The following is a 23,327-nucleotide window of genomic DNA, read 5'->3' as shown; positions in this document are numbered from 1 at the left end:
ACGTGACTGCTACCTTCCCTGCAAAGTGTGTTCGTTCTCGCGCTTCACTATAATGTATGCTTGCTACGTTAGCTGCCTGTATTTACGTCAGGCCAGCCCGGCTGCACTGGGCTAGCCTCAACGGGAGCCCAGCTGAGCACCTCTGCTATAGAGGTCCGCAGTTCGTCTTTTGATCCAAATTCCATTTCCTTGTATGGGGCCGAAAATTTTTCTGGGAACTTTACGTTCGTGTTTTTCAACATCTACTGTTTTAGAATAAACTTCTATTATTATTATTATTATTATTATTATTATTATTATTATTATTATTATTATTATTATTATTATTATTATTATACCGGAGGTACTCCCGTCCCGTACATTTAAATTAAGCGCCTCGGATAAGGACCTCTATAAAGTAAACCGTGAAGCGACTAGTACAAGAAGTTTGGACATTTCTCAACAGATGTCTCTACTATAAACTTATGTTGTGCCCTCTGGTGTGAATATGAACTACTATAATTCTAGATAAATTTTGTATTTAAAGATTTTCTAAACTGGAATGTGTCGTTTTTGTTTTTTGATGTTCAAAAGTTATCAACACTTCTATCTCTTCCAGCCAACGTAAGGTGTTGGCCAATGGAAAGTTTTGTATATTTATTTTTCTGCCTATCAGAACCTTTTGGTACTTATTTGATTATGCAATGAGAATAGGGGGGGTGGTGTGAGGGTCTTAGCCCAGAGTTTTCTGGAACTTTCCGCTCGGGTATAAATGCCGGCACATTTTCGGACCAGATTGTCTTCGTGATCGCTCCAGTCTAAGTGAGTGTTCGTAACGGAGGTGGAGGGGCCGCTTTATCCATCTTCGTGAGGTCCACCAGTTCAAGGTAAGGGCAAATTCAGTATAACCATGTGATAGTCTCTGAGAACTAGCTCGAGGGGAAGGTTTCCAGTCTTTAGTAATGTAACTTTTCTTTTCTCAAATGCAAATTTCAAGCTTTTAAGTGTAAATTTCAAAGAACTTAACCGAAATCAGGGAATAGAGAGTGAGATACCCTCTCGTATTCCTTCTCAACTTGATTTTGAGGTGACTATATGATTTTGTAAATTGTAATTTCTGTAACATAAAATATTTTTCTCCATCTGGTCACCTCGGCGGCCCCGTGGTGTAGGGGTAGCGTGCCTGCCTCTTACCCGGAGGCCCCGGGTTCGATTTCTGGCCAAGTCAAGGATTTTTAGCTGGACCTGAGGGCTGGATCGAGGTCTACCCAGCCTGCGTGATTAGAACTGAGGGGCTATCTGATGGTGAGAAAGCAGCCCCTGTCTAGAAAGCCCAAATATGCTTTCATGCATTTAATGAAAAGTGTAAGGAAAGCAAGTGTTCCGCCCCGTCACCATTTTGGTTTTTGGGCCAGTAACGTTAATCTTTTGTTTTTACCAAAGGACTCGTAGAACGGGTACTTGTTACCTCTGTTAAACTTAATTCTTTTCATGCTTAAGATATCAGACTGTGGAGCATTTAAGACAGTGACATTTTGTTAAATGTAGGTTGTGCCTTCGATAGGCCTGGAAAGTGTGAATTTTAGGAAATAGATTCCTAAGAGTAAATTTATAGAGCAAATACGCTCTTATTATTAATGTAAAGGATGAATAGTGTCTTTGTAAGGCTGGAATGGCATAATGTGTGGAGAGTAGTCCCCTGGATAATTTTGTGAGCAAATATGGTGTAAAAGCAATTGGGAGATCCATCTCCTTGACTATTGACTGAAAAGGAGCAACTGTGCTCATGTAAAGTCTGTAAATTGGAAGCTTCAAGCTAATGTTGTAAATAGTTGTTGCTTTTTTCTAATTTTGTCACGCAAGATTACGAGCTAGCCTCGTTCCTGGTCTATTGATATTTGCTCAGCAAAGTGTAAATATTTAAGATTTGAAAAGGAAAAAAGGAAAGGTCAAAGAAGGAAATAAAACTGCCAATTTTAAAGTTTTAAGTCAATCTTTCAATTTTCGTATATCCACCCATTCATGCCTGCACCTTCTCTCACCTCTGTAAACCACGGTATGCCCGTATTAATAATAATAATAATAATAATAATAATAATAATAATAATAATAATAATAATAATAATAATAATAATAATAATAATAATAATTGTTATTGCACCGTGGGTACCCCTTCTCCGGCTAGTTAAACTGCTCGCTTTCTGTAACGCCATCTATGTAAACAAACTGGAACTGTTGTATTACAACATACTTTGGTATTCTGCTGTTAGATGTCTCTACCATAGGTGTAACTGCTCCATCTAGTGGGGTAAACTATAATTATTTCATAAATAAATTTTTATTTTTGATGTTTGTTAACCTGGCTGTTAGGATTGGTTCTTTTATGTACCGAGGTTGTCAACACTTCGGCTCATTCCTTCTTCAACCTATCAGAAACTTGTAAATATTTTCTTTAGCCAATTAAGATTGGGGGTGTGTACAGGAATCCAGCCTATCATTAAAGAGTTCTGGAAGCTTCTCCTCAAAATTACTGTAAAGGCTGGTCGCTTTCAACTCTTCTGACAGTTAAGCAACATTGGACATGGCCATCAGTTGGATGGGTGACCATCTACCTTGCCCTGCTCACACAGGCTTTAGCCGTCATGAATAGTCAACCTACTCCCATTATTGGGTAATTATGATTTCCTTGGACTCTGTCACCATTGTCGCAAGGCCACCCTTTCTCACCCTCCGGGGTGCAGGTCATATTCTGACCAGTCTGATTTTCTTCCTAGGTACCACCAGTTCTCATAACCATTCTGTTCTAAACCCAAATTGCCGAAAGCAGCACTCAAGGCCCACAAGACCGAAGGGCTATAATTGCTCAAAGGATCTGGGCTCCCCCTACATATCCGTTGAGACGCGTGGTCTACTACTACTGTCTGAATTGTTCTAGTTGTTGTGAGTGTGGCGTGTCCATAAGGAGGCAGGGGCGCGGGTGGCGTTCGGAAGGCCAAGCAACTCAAGGTGATGGCAGAATTTTCATAAACATGTGATAGTTCCTGCGGATAGCTTGAGGGGAAGGTTTCAACCTATTTTATTTATGTACAGTTCTAACTTTGGTGGTTTAATGTAGAATTTTCGGCAAGTGTGAGGACTTTATTCTATTCCCTACTGAGAATGTAAAGGTACAAACAGTGATTACCCTCTGTTGGTTCCCATTCAATTTAGCAGGGGGTGACTACAGTTTTCAAAACCTCTAAATTCTTTTAATCACATTTTGCTTTAATGTTTCCTTCTTAGTCACCCCGCGGTACAATAGGCTTAGCTTCAGTATGATTGGGCCACAAGCCCACTTAGGATTTTATCTGTTTCTATAAGGAGGGTAAGTGTTGCGCCTCCTACCCTTTTGTTTATGGCCAGTCATATTCAACCTCTCCTTCTTGCACTAAGCCACTTAGGATGGGCAATCATGTCCCTGTAAATTTATTGTTTTGTGTAGAAATGTTTCTGGTGTGAAGTTCCTTTGAAGAACAGATAGTTATAAACTGTTGAGCAATAGATAAGCCCACCTTGGGGCTACTTGGTGTAAAAACTTTAACTGAGGACAACCGATGGATTGTCAGGTGTAAATTAGTGCGCAATAAGAAATGTATGCCTCTGCGAGGCTGAACTATAGCACCTTTTGGGACTCAGACTCTTGTAAATGATCAGGGCAAAACATGCCCTTTGTAGAATACTGTTCCCATCAAGAGCAATGATTCTCTTTTCTATGTAAATCAACCAAGTTATTAACAATTGTAAACTTTGTACCTGATTTACGGACTTCAATATTGTTTATCACCTTCAATTTGGGTTTAGAACAGAATGGTTATGAGAGCTGGTGGTACCTAGGAAGAAAATCAGACTGGTCAGAATATGACCTGCACCCCGGAGGGTGAGAAAGGGTGGCCTTAGGACAATGGTGACAGAGTCCAAGGAAATCATAATTACCCAATATTGTTGTTATTCGTTCAGAGGCTCTATTTATCAATTTTAAATTAGGGAAAAAGGAAAGAAATAAAATTTCAAAATTTTGTTGTGTTTGTTAAGTTATGCTCTAGTGAATTCCTTGTCCACCCATTCAAACCAGGCGCTCCCTAATCATCTGTGAGTCACGGAAATCCCCTGAATGAAAACCTACAACCTGTTTTCCAGTCAGTGATCGGGTCAGGGATGGATAGGAGGCCTGTCGCACTCCTCTGGGGCAATGATTATGACTGACAGATGATATGAAATGATAATGGGGAGTGTTGCTGGAATGAGAGATGACAGAGAAAACCGGAATACCCGGAGAAAAACCTGTCCCACCTCCGCTTTGTCCAGCACAAATCTCACATGGAGTGACCGGGACTTAAACCACGGAACCCAGCGGTGAGAGGCCGACGCACAGCCGCCTGAGCCACAGAGGCTACGGAAACCCCGTATCAATTATTATTATTGGCCGGCTTCTTGGCTGAATGATTAGCGTAGTGGACTTCGATTCAGAGGGCATCTGGTCCAATTGCCGACCGGACCGGAGAATTCAACTGTGTATGTTTAATTACTCTAACTCGGGGACGGGGTATTTGTGCTCGTCTTAATACACATTTCTTTATTTTCGTAGAACATATCACAGAAACGTGCAATAGTTAAGATATCTCTACATATAGGTTGACCATCAGGAAGGCCATCCAGTCGTAAAACTGGGCCTAAACCTTCCCTCTCCTCCTCCTCCTTATTATTATTATTATTATTATTATTATTATTATTATTATTATTATTACATGCGAGTGTTCTGAATGTGCAAGTGCAAGTGTCGTCTGTTACTTTCCCACCTTATGATGCCTCTGAAGGGGATACCTGTATGGTCTCCTTAATGCTGCTGAGAGAGCAGGCCACGCGAACACGCGCTGACGTATGTAAGGCTATTTTTAGATCTAAGCCATTAAGAATTGCAATTCGCCAATGCCCACGTCTACAGCTGTTAGCCAAGTCCACCGCCACTTAGTCTCGCGATGTTTTCATTCAGACTTTTGGGACAGGTCGTCGCACGGTAAGTATACTTATTATTTAACTGAAATATGTACTAAACAATTCATAGAGAGTGACATTTTATGTAATTATGTGAAATACTGTCAGGATTTTGTAGTCCAGACTACGCTGGTGTAGTGAGTGCTCTTAGGTAGTCCTTTAGGAAAGCCCTGATATTTATGCAAATCTTTCTACAGAGATGTAGTACAGGCTATAAAGCAGGAGTGCCCAACCTACAGTACAAGGTACACCGTGGGGACAAACATTCGTTTTGTGGAAAAAACTCTCGAGAGTAGCATAATATTTTTAGAAGAAGCACATTGCAGAGCGTTCCGTGATGCTGAATCGAATGAAACCATTCCCGAAACGCTACGACTAAATTCAGTCAAGAATATAATATACATAAAAAGCGTAAAATGAACTTCTCGTACGTATCGTGCATACAACGGATGTCTGTAGTCGGGAATGTGTTAACTTTTTGAATTTTAAGGATAATAAAGAAAATTAAAGAAATTAAATCTAAACAGAATATTTAGTTATTTTGATTTTATTTATAAATACATTGATAAAATAAAAGAGGAGAATTTAAGACATAATGTTCTATTAATACAGTTCTCAAAATTGCAATACTGATTTAGTTTCTCAAGCAGGAAAAATTCTTCCTGTTAACAAAGTTTGCAAAAATAAAATATATTCTTCTTCTATTTACAAACAAAATAGAAACATTTCCTCTTTGAAGCGGGAAAGATAATGTTCGTTCTATTAACAAAGACTTCGAAAATGCAATGTTTGTTTCTTCTATTTGTAATACTTTTTCTTAAATTATTTATCGGAGGAACGGAAACGAAACCTTTTCTGGAAAGAAAGCTGAATTAATTGTTCCATGACTGTATCATTTAGAGGAACATTGTTTTCTTAAACAGCCAATGGGCTCCCACCTCAGGAAAATGATATTGCTCGATGCACATTGAACTTCCCCAACGCAGCCAGCCAGCTAAAGCGATGGTGTGGCTGTATTTTGTGACATGCTGCAATGATAATTACAGGGAAGATACTGTATTTTATTTCAGAAGTTTGAAGAAAATATTTTGATTACATGCGAGATCGGCGATACATTTTATATGCCTAGACAAGTGTTCAGTTATTTAAAAAATACCATTTCGCTCAAATTATCACCCTAAGATATTACTTTTACCAGCCAACCGTTTGTCGCATGCTTGCGTGCATTCGCAACAGTCATGTTAGGGTGGTTAACTTTCTTGAATAATGTAAAATGGAAGATTTTCAATATACGGCAGAAAGCTCCATGAAATACACATTTTTCATCATCATCATCATCATCTGTTTACCCTCCAGGTTCGGCTTTTCCCTCGGACTCAGCGAGGGATCCCACCTCTACCGCCTCAAGGGCAGTGTCCTGGAGCTTCAGACTCGTGGTCGGGGGATACAACTGGGGAGTATGACCAGTACCTCGCCCAGGCGACCTCACCTGCTATGCTGAACAGGGGCCTTGTAGGGGGATGGGAAGATTGGAAGGGATAGGCAAGGATGAGGGGAGGAAGCGGCCGTGGCCTTAAGTTAGGTACCATCCCGGCATTCGCCTGGAGGTGAAGTGGGAAACCACGGAAAACCACTTCGAGGATGGCTGAGGTGGGAATCGAACCCACCTCTACTCAGTTGACCTCCCGAGGCTGAGTGGACCCCGTTCCAGCCCTCATACCACTTTTCAAATTTCGTGGCAGAGCCGGGAATCGAACCCGGACCTCCGGGGGTGGCAGCTAATCACGCTAACCACTACACCACAGAGGCGGACCAAATACACATTTTTACAGTTTTAAATGCAGTTTATTCATTACAAAAAATTTTAGTCGTAAAACCATTTTCAGAGCCGGATGTTATGGCTCATTTACTGTAGGAAACAGAGAGATCATATTGTCCGTTCATGATACTCGATTTTTCTGCCTTGGCCCCATTGTGTAGGATTAAAACAGAATAGTTTGTAGAAAATAATTTTGTATTATAATCAAAATTAATACTAGCGAATAATTTATATATACAGTATTTATTGAAAAGTATATTTGCATCATAAAAATCATTCTAGAATAAATTTATAATAATAAGTACAAATTAAATAACGGGACTATATAGTAGACAGGAAAAGGTACAAATTAAATGTCATATTTCATACTGAAGGCTCACACTGACATCAAACTAAACAAGCTTAGTTATTGACCAAAAATATAGATTTACAATTGATATAAATAAAATTCAGAAAACTCTACCGTCAGAAAGTTTGACAAATATGCTATTATTCAGAGAAATACAGTATATTAAAGTTACATTGCTGAAATTGTTTAGGAGGTATATAACAGCTGGCCCTCCAACCCCGTACTTTGTACTCGCAATTCTCCCGCATGCACTAGTAATGAATGGGATGCCTGTCTGCAAGTGTACAAAGGAGCGCTACAACGTGCAGTGAAACGAATAACAATCATTTTACTACACGCGTTCTGTGACGGAGTTCGTTTGTAAACACGCCAAAGATGCATACAATAATGTATAATAACTCATTCATCTATACACGTACAGACATTCCACTCTACCGGGGAAGGATGGTAAGGACTTCAATGGCTAGATAGATTTAAAAATAGATATGGCATACGTCAGTCACATCTAAGTGGCGAGAAGATTTCCGGTGACTCACTGCCTGCTGACGTTTTTAAAACAGTTTTTGAAGAGATCAGTGAAGGATTGACAAAATATCAGGTATATAATGCTGACGAAACAGGGTTATATTTTAAAATGTTTTCATAAACACCCTTTAGCATCAATAAAAGAAAAATCTGCACCAGGTCACAAAAAGAATAAGGAGAGGATTACGGTTTTAGCATATGCTAATGCTTCAGGCACTCGTAGACTGCTACTAATGTGCATAGGAAAATCGAAAAACCCTAGATCTGTTAAAAATATTGCCGCCACTGCCTTACCAGTTTATTATAGAGCTCAAAACAGTGCCTGGATCTCGTCGCAACTTTTCGAAGAATGGTCCTTTCAAAATTTTGTACCAAGCGTTGAATATTTTTTGAAGTCTAAGGGATTGCTCAGAAAAGCAATTTTGTTGATTGACAATGCCCCAACACACCCGGGGAAGTTAGAAAGTGGTGATATTGTTGTTCTGTTTCTGCCCCCTAATGTGACGAGGTTAGTTCAACTCTCTGGCCAGGGTGTTCTGGAAGCATTCAAACGCCATTATCGTGCGTTTCTGCTACGATCTATTCTGAGTCATTGTGAATTATCCCGTAAAAGTCTTACGGATTCGTTGAAGTCTATGAACATGAAACATGGTTTATTGTTGCTCCCAATCCTGGGAAAGGTAACATCAGTGACTCTTTGTAATTCCTGGAACAAACTATATGAAGGGATTGTTTCGGAAGATAAGGAAAATGATGACAACCTGCAAGAGACGGTGAAACAAATTCCAGAATGTGGGAATGTTAACCAGTGTGAGGTGAACGAGTGGTTACAATCACATGATGTTGAACTTGATCTAACAGATAAAGAAATCGTGGATTCCGTGTTACTGCCAAGTATTGAAGCAGACGAGTCCGACCTTGACAATAGCAGTTCTGAGAATCGAGTTACAGCAGATGATGGATTTAATGCATTGGAGGTAAAATTGATTTCGAATTTTTATTAAAATACAGTGCCACACCCTTTAATTACAATACTGTAAAAATTACTGTAAACAGTATTCAGTTCAGTAGTAACAAAAGAAATTGTTTCGTTATTTCAGATCGCTTTGCACTTTGTTGAACAAAGCGATGAATCTACACTAGCTGGTGTATTGTTGATTGAACGGCGGTGCGACATAGCTGCATGACAGCGCTGCACTAAGAAAATTCAGAAGAAAATCACCGATTTTATACAATGAGTGATATTATGTAAACATTTTAATTTTAATATACAGTATGCACCTTTGCTTAACAGAGTTTATGCATTTTTACTTCGAGATTTAACTTTAGAAGATATTTACCATGTATCATCCGAAGAAACGCTTCAACCGAAGTGGCTCCGCCCCTTTACTGTATTTAGGATAAACGGTGTTTTACTCTATATAAACATGAATGTTTGCATGCCTGTCTCAAATTGGCTCAAAAACTACAGGACCGATGTCGTTGAAAATTTCACAATTTGTTCTTAATACTCCTGGGAGGGTTTAGGAAGTGGTTTGAACGAAATGTGTTGGATAGTTTTCTATTATGAGTAATTTTATATAATTAATTTAATTGCAAAGCCGCACCAAATTGGGTTGACTTGATGGACAGATTGTCGCTAAGTGACAGCGGCTTACGCTGTATCATGATAGTCCGTTAAGAAATCCTCTATATAGGAGGATGGGAACACCCGCCATGTTCAACAAAGTAGAGCTTTTGCTAGGAGATTTATGACTGTGCCTGTTAATTGGAAATAGCAATCCAATATGCCGTGATCGAGATGTACTGTAATTTCATGTCACAGGACCAACTTGGATAGGTCTGCCCAGTTTGAAGAATGTAGCTGTGTATTCGATGTGAAAAAATATTTAAGAAACTGTGAAAAATATGGAATATCAACAGTGGAATGACGCGAGTTATCACCCCTACCTAACGAAGAGCAACTAGGGGTTCCCAAAGGCGAGTCTATGTAATCTATATGTACATAAAATAACATGTCCTGACTGACTGACAGATTCATCCTCGCCGAGCCAAAACTACTGGACAAAAAGAAATGAAATTTTGAGGATACATTTATATTATAGTGTAGGTCCTCACTAAGGGGTAATTTTTGGATATTCCTCTGCTAAGGGGCTGAAAATGGGGGTGAATTATTTAAATGAGTATATATATAGATATATATCTCAAAACATTAACAGTTTACAGACATAAACATTGATATCTGGAATCACTCTTAAAATAAAGAATTACCGAGCTCGATAGCTGCAGTCGCTTAAGTGCGGCCAGTATCCAGTAATCGGGAGCTAGTGGGTTCGAGTCCCACTGTCGGCAGCCTTGAAGATGGTTTTCCGTGGTTTCCCATTTTCACGCCAGGCAAATGCCGGGGCTGTACCATAATTAATGCCACGGCCGCTTCCTTCCAACTCCTAGGCATTTCCTATCCCATCGTCGCCATAAGACCTATCTGTGTCAGTGCGACGTAAAGCAAATAGCAAAATAAATAAATAAAGAATACATTTTTATTTTTGTTTTTGCAAAATCCCCTTACAGGTGGGGCGAAAAAGGAGAAAAATGGATTGAATACCTTTTATGAGGATACTTATATCTCAAAACATAAGTACGTTAAAGACAAGACAATTGGTGTTTGGAATCTCCTTTAAAAATAAAGAAACACGCTTTTCTTGTTTTGAGAAAAAAAATACTTTACAGGGGTGAACAGGAGTAACAAAATGGGTGAATAGGTAAAATTATATCTATGGCATATCTCAAACACGTAACATATTACAGACGTGCAAGGTGCTTTACGTCGCACCGACACAGCTAGGTTTTATGGCGACGATGGGACAGGAAAGGGCTAGGAGTGGGAAGGAAGCGGCCGTGGCCTTAATTAACGTACAGCCCCAGCATTTGTCTGGTGTGAAAATGGGAAACCACGGAAAACAATCTTCAGGCAGCCGACAGTGGGGTTAGAACCTACTATCTCCCGAATACTGAGTACTGGCCGCAGTTAAGCGACTGCAGCTATCAAGCTCGGTATTACAGACGTGAACATTGGTATTTGGAATATCCTTTAAAAATAAAGATTTTTTTTTTCGAAAAGCCCACCTAAGGGGGTTTGTAAAAAGGACTGAAGGAAGGGTTGAATTCTCTATATAAGGATACTTATATATCAAAACTGAACATGTTATAGAATTAAAATTTGTTTGGATTCTCCTTTAAAATAAAGAAGCATGTATTCCTTGTCTTCGGAAAATAACCTTGGTGTGTGTGTGTGTGTATAAGAATTGAAAAATTACTTGAATGCTTTGTTTGAGGATACTTATATCCCAAAAAAAAAAGATGTTACAGACGTGATAAATGGTATTTGGAATCCCCTTTAAAAATAAAGAAACACGTATTCTTTCGTTTTCGGAAAATCCACTTAAGGGGGTGAAAGAATCGAAAACATTTGAATTCTTTGTGTACCGGCTGGTACACCTATACGTCGCACATTTGAATTTTCCGCCGTTAAGTACTCCTCTACAGGAGAACCTCTGAACTTAACAACTGTATCAACTTATAAGTTTTCTCAGAAGAAGGCACTACCGTAAATTTTGTGATTACAAAGTTGTCAATACTGTGTGGAGTTCAACTTGTTTTGTTTTCCATTAATCAAGAAGTGTGGACATTCTCTGATAGATGTCTCTACAAAACTATGACCATGCACCCTGGTGCGAAGTCGTAGAACTTTATTTGAAGAAATTTTGTATTCATAAGTTTGTTCTTTACTAAATTTTGTTCTTTCATTTGTGGGTTGGCAATATTAATCTTTCTTTCCGCCAGTTTTGAACTTAGCCAATCAGTAATTTCTGCGATTAATTTCTCACCAATCCTAGGTTTCTTCTTCTATTTTGATGTGTAACTTTTAGCCAGCCAATAAAGTTGAGTGGGTGTGTCTTAATTATTCATGAAAGATCTCGAATCTTCCCTGAGTGTTTAAAAACTGCTGATTTTCACGGCTCGTCGCCACTTCAACAACATCTAGCCTAGTGTATGCAAGTACAGCAGGGGGCGGGTAGCGCCTCTTCCTTCGGGCAGCAGCTCTTCAACAAAGGTAATGGCCGTTTATTATCTTTATTTCTTGTTAGCTCAGCAGTTTAACCCTCGGGGAAGGTCCGAAACCTTTTCAATGTAACCTACCTGTCTAAAAATGTAACTTAGTGCCGGCTTATGTAAAATTTTCTTATTACTTTAACTGTAAATCGGGGATAGAGAGTGCTTTACCCTCTCGAGCTCCCCTTCATTTTTGATTTGGGGTGACTACGTTTTCATAACCGATTTTCTACTCTTAATGTATTAAAATGTTCTTATACGAGTCACCTCCCTAGTGTGGGAATAGGCCCTGTTTAATCGGCCTAGTGCCCCTTAGGTTATAACTAGTGTTCATGTAGGAGTGCAAGTACACGCCTCCATTCTGCTTTGCATTTTGGGCCATTTACTTATCCTATTCTTTTTCAACGAAGGCCCATTAAGTTGGGTACAAGATACGCCTGTTTCTTTGTAGATGTGCCTTGAGGGCAGCTGATAGTAATGTTGGTTGTTGCCTTTGATAGGCTCAGAAAATTGAGAGCGGGGTAGCTCTTTTATTTGTGGTAAAAGTGCCTCAGAGAGGCTTGAGATGTGAAGGTGGGAGCAAGTGCTCCATGTTATTAGGGGTTTTCTGCCTTTTGGTAAATATGTGTTTGGGAGCTGAGAGTTCAGGAAATGTAAAGTGAAGGCTTGAAGCCTAAGTTCTGTTATACCACCAAATTTTCTCGTTCCTAGAATTAAATTTTGTTACTGGTACCCTTTTACTTGTTGTTATTGGTTAAAGTTGGAAATTCTATATCAAATCTGTTAAGTTTGGCTGTTTTGAAAATATAACCTTTAATGAGATTTTAATTCATTTCTCGGTTTTGTAGTTAGACCCATTCCAGCCCGCACCTTCTTTCACCTCTGCTGTTCCACGGATAACCCCGTAACACGTTGTATGAGGATACTTATATGTCAAAATCTAAAGATGCTACATATATGAAAATTGGTATTTGGAATCTCCTTTAAAAACTAATAAAAACGCATTTTTAGGGGAGGGGGGTCAACTTAACGGGTAAGGGGTGGGGTGAAAACGTAGTTGAATTGTTTTTATGACGATATTGATATCTAAGAAATTGAAGATGTTGCAGTCGTGAAAATTAATATTTGGAAACTCCTTTATAAATAAAAGAACACGTATCTTTTGTTTTCGGAAAATCCACTTGGGGGGGGGGTGGTGTTAGTGAGAGAAGTGAAGGAGGGGTCGAATTATTTTTTTGGAGATACATCTCAAAAAGGGATGTTACAGACGTGTTATCTGGTATTTTGAATCTCCGTTAAAATAAAGAAACCATTATTTTTCTGTTTTTTGAATATCCACTTAAGGAGGGTGAAAAGAATTTTAAAAAAGTCGAATTTTGTAATGAGGTTTATCTCCAAAACTGAAGACGTAACCGACGTAAAAACTGGTATTTGGAATATCTTTTTAAAAATAACACTCATTTTTATCCAAAAATCCCCTTAAGGGGGTTGAAAGATGCTCAAAAAGAGAGTGGTTGAACACCTTTTATGAGGAAACTTGTATCTAAAAAACTGGAGAAAAACTGAAATCTCCTTTAAAATCAAAAACGTACTTTTTGTTTTAGAAAAGCCACTTAAGAGGGTGGAGTTGAAGGGAAGTGAAGAAGGCGTTGCATTATTTATATGAGGACACATATCTCAAAAACCGAAGATGTTACAGACGTGAACATTGGTATTTCTAATCTCCTTTAAAAGTAAAGAGGGTCTGCCTGTTCGAGGTGGTAGAGGCGTGCTCGGTACGCCCGGAAGGATGTGGGTTCGAATCCTCGTCAGGAAGTCGTATAATTTAAGAAACAAGGTTTCCACTTCCGTAGGTGCATATGGCCCTGAGGCTCACTTAGCCTACACCAAAAATGAGTACCAGGTTAATTCCTGCGGGTAAAGACGGCCGAGCGTAGGGCTAACCACTCTACCCGATCATGTGACTTGGTTAACATTGGTGGAAGCCTTTACCTTCCACTCCTCTAAGGGCCTTCATTGCCTGTACGGAGGTGACTTTGTCTTTAGAAGTAAAGAAACGCGTAATGTTTGTCTTCGCAAAATCTGCTTAAAAGGGGAAGCACTGATAAAGCGGTCAATGATTATCATGGGGATACTTATATCTCATAAACTGAAGATGTTGCAGGGATGGAATTTGGTATATGGATTTTCCTTTAAAAAAATTATTATTTTTCGTCTTGAGAATGGGTGTTTCTCACATGGACAGTTCTATGTCATATGATCCAGAGTTACCTCTGCCAGTAGCCTGGTCATCTTAGCCCCAAAAGGCAACTCCACATATGGTTTGCAATTACTGGGTTAAATGAACCTCAATTTTTAGGTGAGTTTTATGCCTTAGAAATTTTCATTAGTGGAGTAGCGAGGAATGTTTACTTATATCAAATTACAAAATCCACGCAAGCAAAACCGCGGGTAACAGTTAGTTGAATAATAATAATAATAATAATAATAATAATAATAATAATAATAATAATAATAATAATAATAATAATAATAATAATAATAATAATAATAATACTGTTACTTCTTTTAATTCCCACTTACTAATTTAAGGATTCGGCCACAGTGCAAGCTGCGAGCGGAGCGTTGCGTTGTGTGGCAGATAAGGCCACAGTGCAAGCGGCGAGCGGAGCGTTGCGTTGTGTGGCAGATAAGGCCACAGTGCAAGCGGCGAGCGGAGCGTTGCGTTGTGTGGCAGATAAGGCCACAGTGCAAGCGGCGAGCGGAGCGTTGTGTTGTGTGGCAGATAAGGCCACAGTGCAAGCGGCGAGCGGAGCGTTGCGTTGTGTGGCAGATAAGGCCACAGTGCAAGCGGCGAGCGGAGCGTTGCGTTGTGTGGCAGATAAGGCCACAGTGCAAGCGGCGAGCGGAGCGTTGCGTTGTGTGGCAGATAAGGCCACAGTGCAAGCGGCGAGCGGAGCGTTGCGTTGTGTGGCAGATAAGGCCACAGTGCAAGCGGCGAGCGGAGCGTTGCGTTGTGTGGCAGATAAGACCACAGTGCAAGCGGCGAGCGGAGCGTTGCGTTGTGTAGCAGATATGGCCACAGTGCAAGCGGCGAGCGGAGCGTTGCGTTGTGTGGCAGATAAGGCCACAGTGCAAGCGGCGAGCGGAGCGTTGCGTTGTGTGGCAGATAAGGCCACAGTGCAAGCGGCGAGCGGAGCGTTGCGTTGTGTAGCAGATATGGCCACAGTGCAAGCGGCGAGCGGAGCGTTGCGTTGTGTGGCTGATATGGCCACAGTGCAAGCGGCGAGCGGAGCGTTGCGTTGTGTAGCAGATAAGGCCACAGTGCAAGCGGCGAGCGGAGCGTTGCGTTGTGTGGCAGATAAGGCCACAGTGCAAGCGGCGAGCGGAGCGTTGCGTTGTGTGGCAGATAAGGCCACAGTGCAAGCGGCGAGCGGAGCGTTGCGTTGTGTAGCAGATATGGCCACAGTGCAAGCGGCGAGCGGAGCGTTGCGTTGTGTGGCAGATAAGGCCACAGTGCAAGCGGCGAGCGGAGCGTTGCGTTGTGTGGCAGATAAGGCCACAGTGCAAGCGGCGAGCGGAGCGTTGCGTTGTGTAGCAGATAAGGCCACAGTGCAAGCGGCGAGCGGAGCGTTGCGTTGTGTAGCAGATAAGGCCACAGTGCAAGCGGCGAGCGGAGCGTTGCGTTGTGTGGCAGATAAGGCCACAGTGCAAGCGGCGAGCGGAGCGTTGCGTTGTGTGGCAGATAAGGCCACAGTGCAAGCGGCGAGCGGAGCGTTGCGTTGTGTGGCAGATAAGGCCACAGTGCAAGCGGCGAGCGGAGCGTTGCGTTGTGTGGCAGATAAGGCCACAGTGCAAGCGGCGAGCGGAGCGTTGCGTTGTGTGGCAGATAAGGCCATAGTGCAAGCGGCGAGCGGAGCGTTGCGTTGTGTGGCAGATATGGCCACAGTGCAAGCGGCGAGCGGAGCGTTGCGTTGTGCGGCAGATATGGCCACAGTGCAAGCGGGGAGCGGAGCGTTGCGTGGCAGATAAGGCCACAGTGCAAGCGGCGAGCGGAGCGTTGCGTTGTGTGGCAGATAAGGCCACAGTGCAAGCGGCGAGCGGAGCGTTGCGTTGTGTGGCAGATAAGGCCACAGTGCAAGCGGCGAGCGGAGCGTTGCGTTGTGTGGCAGATAAGGCCACAGTGCAAGCGGCGAGCGGAGCGTTGCGTTGTGTGGCAGATTTGGCCACAGTGCAAGCGGCGAGCGGAGCGTTGCGTTGTGCGGCAGATATGGCCACAGTGCAAGCGGCGAGCGGAGCGTTGCGTTGTGCGGCAGATAAGGCCACAGTGCAAGCGGCGAGCGGAGCGTTGCGTTGTGTGGCAGATAAGGCCACAGTGCAAGCGGCGAGCGGAGCGTTGCGTTGTGTGGCAGATAAGGCCACAGTGCAAGCGGCGAGCGGAGCGTTGCGTTGTGTGGCATATAAGGCCACAGTGCAAGCGGCGAGCGGAGCGTTGCGTTGTGTGGCAGATAAGGCCATAGTGCAAGCGGCGAGCGGAGCGTTGCGTTGTGTGGCGGTGTCGAGATTTCAGCTGTGCCGCTCACAATGACTGTTAGTGAATTAACATGGGAAGAGAAGGAAGTAATAATTTCTGAAGTTCAAACCCGAACTTTCCTATGGAACGACAGAGAGAGAAACTCCGAAAACCAATCAAGGGCAAGAGAAGCCTTGAAAGATATTGGAACGATTTTAAATGTACAAGATACATTCAGTTTAAAATCAAACACGGTTATGGACATAAATAATATTGCCTTTAGTACATATTATTATTATTATTATTATTATTATTGTTATTATTATTTTACGTCCTATTATTACTGTTTAATTAATATTATTATCCTTTTAATGTATTGCCGAGATGAAAACTTGTGTTCGGCATTACATCTGAAGGTTGGTGATTTGCTTTTGAAGTCGCGCCTTAAATCTGTTAAGTAAGAAGTCAAAAGTTTGAATGGAGATACAAGTATATTCGAAAAATATTATAAGGAAATCAATTCAGTTCTCCATATAAATGATTAAATTCTCCATACATTTCACGTTATTTATTAACTGTATGATGAAATTCTCTACGTCGAATTCTACTTCTTTTTAGATAAGAGCCTGGCTGAGTGGCTCAGACGGTTAAGGCGCTGGCCTTCTAACCCCAACTTGGCAGGTTCGATCCTGGCTTAGTCCGGTGGTATTTGAAGGTGCTCAAATACGACAGCCTCGTGTCGGTAGATTTACTGGTACGTTAAAGAACTCCTGCGGGACTAAATTCCGGCACCTCGGCGTCTCCGAAGACCTTAAAAGTCGTTAGTGGGACGTAAAACAAATAACATTATTATTATTATTGTTATTGTTATTATTATTATTTAGATAAGAATTTTCTAAAGGCAAAGACAAACGAGAAAACTTTGAAACTGACATTATCTAATCACCTCATACAGAGGAGACGCCGCGCCGCTTACTGACTCTCACTAGATGTCCACACAGACTTAGCTGCTGGCTTTCCATACAGACGTCCAAGGTTCGAACTCGGGTGATCCCGGGCTGGAATTTCCACCAGAAATATCACGTGACATCAGGAAGGGTATCCGGACTTAAACCCCCAGCCAAAAGCAAACTGAGCCTGGGTGGCTGTTGACCCAAGGAATATATGGGATAAGCTGGAAAATAACTTTTTTAATACTTTGCGCTTGTTACTTAAAAAGCCTTTGCGTGATACCAGTGGCACATGTGACTAGGGTTGGCCGCACCTGCTACAAGGCTTAAAAATCTCTCGACTACTGACAACTGGCATGGGGTTAAAAGTCAAATTGGAGTTTCATTAATAGGAAAAGTCCTCTCAGTTTTAATTACTGCATTGATGGGATGAATGTTCCTTGCGGGAATCACTGTAAGTAGCTAGGGAATAGTCTGGTAAAAATGAAACATTTTTCTTAATTTATCAATTGGTCTCAAATTTTAAACATATAAATTGTGAGTATTATTAAACATAGACACAAACTTACAACTCAATTGATCCAAGAGTTTTCGAGGAATGTTTTTGTTTTTAAAGGGTTTTCGAAAAGCATATTTTTTTTGTAATTTTATTTAAATATGTTTGAAAAATTGAAGACAGTATCTCATAATATAGTTAAACAGTTCTGTGTAAGGTTTTTCGGGTATCTTTTGTGGTGACCTACAAATTCATTTCCAAATTTTGAATCTTTTTATGGAAATATTTACAACATAAATATTTATCAATATATCGTTTCGAAATTCTTATTTTTCAAAATGATACGCAAGACTGTTGGCGCTGGTAGTAGGAGTTAACCCCTAAATATTTCATCCAATTTGGAGAAAATTTACTAAGCAAAAGTTATATTTAATTGTTCAATTTCACAAAGTAAAGATAAACGCATTCAAAGTTACACAATGCAATCGTCCGCGGATCTTTGCTCTAAAATCCATCTGGGCTGAGAGTTGTTCCTTCTTTTCTGTTTCTAGCTTCCTCAGTGTATATGGCCGTCAATCTGGATGCATGTAACTCAATTGATCCAACAGTTTTCGAGAAAAAATATCTATTTTAAAGTTTTTATTTGAAAATTATCCTTTTTCTAGTAAATTTACTTGAATATGTTTGAAAAATTGAAGACACTATCTCATAATGTAGTCAAACACTTTTGAGTAACGTTTCCTTTGGTGTCTTTTGTGGTGACCTTTAAATTCAATTTTAAAATTTTGAATCTTTTTATGGACATAATAACAACATATATTTATCAGAATTTCTTTTCGAAATGATTATTTTTCAAAATAATACTCAAGATTGTTAGCACTCTTAGTAGGAGTTATGTCTAAAAATTTAATCAAATTTGGAGAATATTCACTACGAAAAAGTTATATTTAAATGTTCGTCATATGATGCCACGCCCACTCCTCAGCTGCAGGCTAGTAATTAGTTATATTTTTTTCTACATTTCTCTTTCGAATTTCAAAGGGGCCGATGACCTTCGATGTTAGGCCCCTTAAAACAACAAGCATCATCATCATCAACGAATTTCAAAAAATCATTTTGTACTATGAAAACACGTATATGAATGAAAATGTTTAAGCAAAAAAGAAATAGACACAAGAATTCAATATTTTATTGCCAGACTATCCCCTTAATAGGAAAAGTCCTCTCCGTTTTAATTACTCCGTTGATGGGATGAATGTTCCTTGTGGGAATCACTGTAAGAACCTGGATATTAATATAAGGAAATATCTTCATTGGGGTATTGACATAAAGGGGATTTTAAATAAAGGCTGTAGGTCTCTGCACACTGTTATGAGAGTATCTAGGGTTTGTAGTAACGATGTAAAGGAGATGACATATAAGTCTCTGGTAAAACTGCAACTGGAGTATGGTTCCAATGTATGGAATCCTCAATAGGATTAATTGATTCCAGAACTGGGAAAAAATCCAAAGTAAAGCAGCTCGATTTGTTTCGGGTGATTTCGGTCAAAAGAATAGCGTTACAAAAATGTTGCAAAGTTTAGGCTGGAAAGACTTAGGAGAAAGGAGACGAGCTGCTGGACTAAGTGGTATGTTCGGAGCTGTCAGTGGAGAGATGGCGTCGAACGACATTAGTAGACGAATGAGTTTTAGTAGTACTTTTTAAAGTAGGAACAATTACAATATGAAGATAAAGTTGGAATACAAGAGGAATACTGCAAGAGAAAAAATCGGAAAGAATATTCGTTTATAGGAAGAAAAGTTAGAAATTGAAATAATTTACCAAGGGAGATGTTCAATAAATTTCCGATTGCTTTGCCATTATTTCAGAAAGACTAGGTAAACATGTTTTATAACATTATAATGGAACTGAAATAGTACACATCTTACGTGGAATACCTCGTAGAGGAGAGAGGTGTTCACCAGGGACCCTCCCGCCAGCACCTCGCAGTACATTTGCATTTGTAACCTAATGTAATTTAGCACCAGCCATTCTTCAATTCTGAAGTACGCAGCATCATTTACATTGGCTACGATACAATCGGATATGTCATTCCCAGCAATCAAGTCAAATGCATTCTGTTACCAACCCGCGCACAAGAAGAACACAAGTAACGGTTTTGCCACTGGCCGATCCTAACCAATGGTTTTGTCACTAGCCGATCCTAACCAATGGTTTTGTCACTAGCCGGACCTAACCAATGGTTTTGTCACTAGCCGGACCTAATCAATTGTTTTGTCACTAACCGGACCTAACCAATCCACATAAATGGTTTTGCCACTGGCCGGACCTAACCAATGGTTTTGTCACTAGCCGGACCTAACCAATCCACACCAGTGGTTTTGTCACTGGCCGGACCTAACCAATGGTTTTGTCACTGGCCGGACCTAACCAATCCACACCAATGGTTTTGCCACTGGCCGGACCTAACCAATGGATTTCTCACTAGCCGGACCTAATCAATCCACACCAATGGTTTTGTCACTGGCCGGAACTAACCAATGGTTTTGTCACTAGCCGGACCTAATCAATCCACACAAATGGTTTTGTCACTGGCCGGATGTAACCAATGGTTTTGCCACTAGCCGGACCTAATTATCCAGATGAAGGGTTTTGTTACTAGCTGGATCTAACCAACCCGCACCGATGGTTTTGTCACTGGCCGGACCTAACCAATCCACACCAATGGTTTTGTCACTGGCCGGACCTAATTAATCCAGATGAAGGGTTTTGTTACTAGCTGGATCTAACCAACCCGCACCAATGGTTTTGTCACTGGCCGGACCTAACCAATCCACACCAACGGTTTTGTCACTAGCCGGACCTAACCAATGGTTTTGTCACTAGCCGGACCTAATCAATCCACACCAGTGGTTTTGTCACTGGCCGGACCTAACCAATGGTTTTGTCACTGGCCGGACCTAATTAATCCAGATGAAGGGTTTTGTTACTAGCTGGATCTAACCAACCCGCACCAATGGTTTTGTCACTGGCCGGACCTAACCAATCCACACCAACGGTTTTGTCACTAGCCGGACCTAACCAATGGTTTTGTCACTAGCCGGACCTAATCAATCCACACCAGTGGTTTTGTCACTGGCCGGACCTAACCAATGGTTTTGTCACTGGCCGGACCTAACCAATCCAAACCAATGGTTTTGTCACTGGCCGGACCTAACCAATGGATTTGTCACTAGCCGGACCTAATCAATCCACATAAATGGTTTTGTCACTGGCCGGATATAACCAATGGTTTTGCCACTAGCCGGACCTAATTAATCCAGATGAAGGGTTTTGTTACTAGCTGGATCTAACCAACCCGACCAATGGTTTTGTCACTGGCCGGACCTAAACAATGGTTTTGTCACTAGCCGGACCTAACCAATCCACAGCAATGGTTTTGTCACTGGCCGGACCTAAACAATGGTTTTGTCACTAGCCGGACCTAAACAATGGTTTTGTCACTGGCCGGACCTAAACAATGGTTTTGTCACTAGCCGGACCTAACCAATCCACAGCAATGGTTTTGTCACTGGTCGGACCTAAACAATGGTTTTGTCACTAGCCAGACCTAAACAGTGGTTTTGTCACTGGCCGGACCTAAACAATGGTTTTGTCACTGGCCGGACCTAAACCATGGTTTTGTCACTAGCCGGACCTAAACAATGGTTTTGTCACTGGCCGGACCTAAACAATGGTTTTGTCACTGGCCGGACCTAAACAATGGTTTGGTCACTGGCCGGACCTAAACAATGGTTTTGTCACTAGCCGGACCTAAACAATGGTTTTGTCACTGGCCGGACCTAAACAATGGTTTTGTCACTAGCCGGACCTAATCAATCCAGATCAAGGGTTTTGTCACTGGCCGAACCTAACCAATGGTTTTGTCACTAGCCGCACCTAATCAATCCAGATCAAGGGTTTTGTCACTAGCCGGACCTAACCAATCCACAGCAATGGTTTTGTCACTGGCCGGACCTAAACAATGGTTTTGTCACTAGCCGGACCTAATCAATCCAGATCAAGGGTTTTGTCACTAGCCGGACCTAACCAATCCACAGCAATGGTTTTGTCACTGGCCGGACCTAAACAATGGTTTTGTCACTAGCCGGACCTAACCAATCCACAGCAATGGTTTTGTCACTAGCCGGACCTAAACAATGGTTTTGTCACTAGCCGGACCTAATCAATCCAGATCAAGGGTTTAGTCACTAGCCGGACCTAACCAATCCAGACCAATGGTTTTGTCACTGGTCGGACCTAACCAATGGTTTTGTCACTAGCCGGACCTAACCAATTGTTTTTGTCACTAGCCGGACCTAACCAATCCACATAAATGGTTTTGTCACTAGCCGGACCTAACCAATTGTTTTTGTCACTAGCCGGACCTAACCAATCCACATAAATGGTTTTGCCTCTGGCCGGACCTAATCAATCCACACCAATGGTTTTGCCACTGGCCGGACCTAATCAATCCAGACCAATGGTTTTGTCACTAGCCGGACCTAACCAATCCACATAAATGGTTTTGCCTCTGGCCGGACCTAACCAATCCACACCAATGGTTTTGCCTCTGGCCGGACCTAACCAATCCACATAAATGGTTTTGCCACTGGCCGGACCTAACCAATCCACACCAATGGTTTTGCCACTGGCCGGACCTAATCAATCCAGACCAATGGTTTTGTCACTAGCCGAACCTAACCAATCCAGACAAATGGTTTTGTCACTGGCTGGACCTAATATGCTTCTTCTTCTTTTTCTACCGCTTTTTCGACACTTGTGGAGTCGCGGGTGCGAATTGCGTCTCACATGTGGATTTGGCTTTATTTTACCGCCGAATGCCTTTCCTGACGCCAACCCTATATGGAGGGATGTAATTACTATTGCGTGTTTCTGTGGTGGTTGGTAGTGTAGTGTGTTGTCTGAATATGAAGAGTTCCCGAGCCAGAAGAATTTATCAGAAGCGATTGAAATCCCCGACCCGGCCGGGAATCGAACCCGGGACCCTCTGAACCGAAGGGCAGTACGCTGACCGTTCAGCCAACGAGTCAGACTAGATGGACCTAATCACCCAGACTAATGGCTTTGTCAAGAGTTGGTAGCCTTGTGCACCAGAAAATCACGTCGACCGCGAGAAAGAAACAAACGACAGTGCAATCGCGCGCTAAGAAAATGCGACCTATATGAGTCAAGGTCAAAGCTTCTTTTTGGCCATATTGGTGCGGACTACGATGCTAGGGTCAATAGTAAGCTCTGTGTGAGAGGTGGTACAAGGTGCGACATTTCATTGCAGTAGAGGCCTCACGGTATTATGGCGGGCTATCGGACAGCATAATGCATTAAGTCTGAGGGATTCCCACATGAACTGAAAGGGAAAGAATGGCGCAATAAAACAAACATTACGATGAACTTGCAATCATCCGGCACGTGATTCAGCACGAGGAAAAGCTGGATCTGTGTCGGACGAGATTTAGCAATGATACGAATCCAGTCGCACTGTCTGAGTTAC

At 41.6% G+C, this 23,327-nt stretch overlaps 1 long non-coding RNA gene across 1 annotated transcript in view; it reads left to right on the top strand.

The window, feature by feature from the left end:
* The first annotated feature begins 4,957 nt into the window (after positions 1-4,957).
* The window catches only part of LOC137500600 (uncharacterized), a 244,097-nt gene continuing 225,727 nt past the window's right edge, over positions 4,958-23,327 (top strand). Inside the window, exon 1 of the long non-coding RNA XR_011018109.1 lies at positions 4,958-5,032. This is a non-coding gene — a long non-coding RNA (uncharacterized lncRNA). The remainder of the gene's footprint in view (positions 5,033-23,327) is intronic.

The sequence above is a fragment of the Anabrus simplex genome, chromosome 4 (assembly GCF_040414725.1).
Source record: "Anabrus simplex isolate iqAnaSimp1 chromosome 4, ASM4041472v1, whole genome shotgun sequence".
Classification (NCBI taxonomy): domain Eukaryota; kingdom Metazoa; phylum Arthropoda; class Insecta; order Orthoptera; family Tettigoniidae; genus Anabrus; species Anabrus simplex.
This window is presented reverse-complemented; position numbering and strand designations above follow the sequence as displayed.